The sequence below is a fragment of the Gossypium arboreum genome, unplaced genomic scaffold, assembly GCF_025698485.1.
Source record: "Gossypium arboreum isolate Shixiya-1 unplaced genomic scaffold, ASM2569848v2 Contig00173, whole genome shotgun sequence".
Classification (NCBI taxonomy): Eukaryota; Viridiplantae; Streptophyta; class Magnoliopsida; order Malvales; family Malvaceae; genus Gossypium; species Gossypium arboreum.
Window position 1 is genome coordinate 104,035 of NW_026440301.1, and position 1,551 is coordinate 105,585.

Here is a 1,551-nt window from a genome sequence, read left to right on the forward strand (position 1 = left end):
ATAAAAGTTACTTATTTTCAAAATATCACAATAACTGAGCAAAGCTTCCGCAATGTAAATGTTTTCAAAGGAAATAAATATTTTAAATAGACTTGAACTTAATTTGTTGTTTGTGGACAAGTAATAAGCTTAAAGTGTGGCAATGGATGTGTGCATGTGTAGGATTGGATCATGGAAGAGATAGGTACTTAAGCAGTCTAATTGACTCACCTCCTCTTTTCTTGAATCCTACTTGGTGCGTAGCTTCCATTCACTTTAATTTAAAACGAAAATATTCTCTAAACACTAAGAAAGAATCTTAGATAAAACATGAATTCTCTAATAACGCTTCAATGTGACATGCCAGATTCGATTGTAACGTCTAAGCTGGGTTTGGGGTGTTACAGTTCGAATCCTAGCTTAGTCTTTTTAGAAGTTTAATTTTGGCCTTTTAGAAGGTTGCAAGTGGCATGAAGATGGACTCCAAGAGGAGTATTCAAAAGAGGAAATTAAGGAAAAGATCAAAGGGTTATCAGGGAGAAAAATGAGGAGATAAGAAGGGGGAAGTGATGGAGTCGAATGGGGAGCTGATGGCTAGGAAATTTGACTATAGGGGTTATAAATAAGTGCCGAATGCAGGGTTGTTAGGCTAATGTTGAATTTCCTTCACCCTGTTACTGGAAAACCTTTTCTCAAAAAGCCGAAAACCCTGTTGTTTTACTCTCTTTTCTTTGTACCGATTTCTATTCTTTCTCTACACAATTTCCTTTCTTTCGCTTAGCCGATTTCTTCTTCTACTCTTCTTCTTTAATCTGTACCAAATAAACCTTATTCACCATACTAAGTTTAAAAGCCAAAAAGCTTAATCTTCCAAGGGCCAAATACTCTTCGACCGAATCTAGTGTAAGTTTTTCTTCTTCCAATCGATTTTGCTAAGAATCTATTACGCTGTTCCTTTCTCACTCTTACTAATCAATTATGGTAGGGAATTAGTATCGGATCTCGAATCTTAGCTCTCTGTCAAAATTGCTCTTTAGGTGTTTGCAGTTTTGGTAAGTATTCCTCTCCCATTGGTTAAGGTGGCCAAATGTTCATAGTTAAGGTAAGGGGACTTGTGTTGGATACAAGTCACCTATTATTCTAGTTTTAATAGCTAAGATTGGTGCAGATCTAGGAGTTGGTTGTGGTTAGTGATTTAAGAAGGGGTTGTTATACTTATTGCGCAAGGTAAGGTTAAGGTGAGATTTCGGTTTTAGGAAAGATATGTATTAAGCATGGGATTAATTGAAGGGTGATATCGTTTGGTGACTAAGGGAATCACAACACGCTTATTTACCAGGTGTGTACATACACTGCACACACAAGTAGATCGACAAAAGCTGAAATGCCGAAAAGCCAAAAGTTTGGCAGTAGTAGTCTTGCAAGTGAGTAAACACTCGTGATGAGGAAATTGATAGGTTGTTTGAGGCCTATGGGCGATTCCACGGACTTGGGCTGTAGTCTGGCCAACCGGGCCAGAATAGGCTCCCAATGGGCTGTTGGGCCCATAATAGGCAAAATTTGATAATTGAT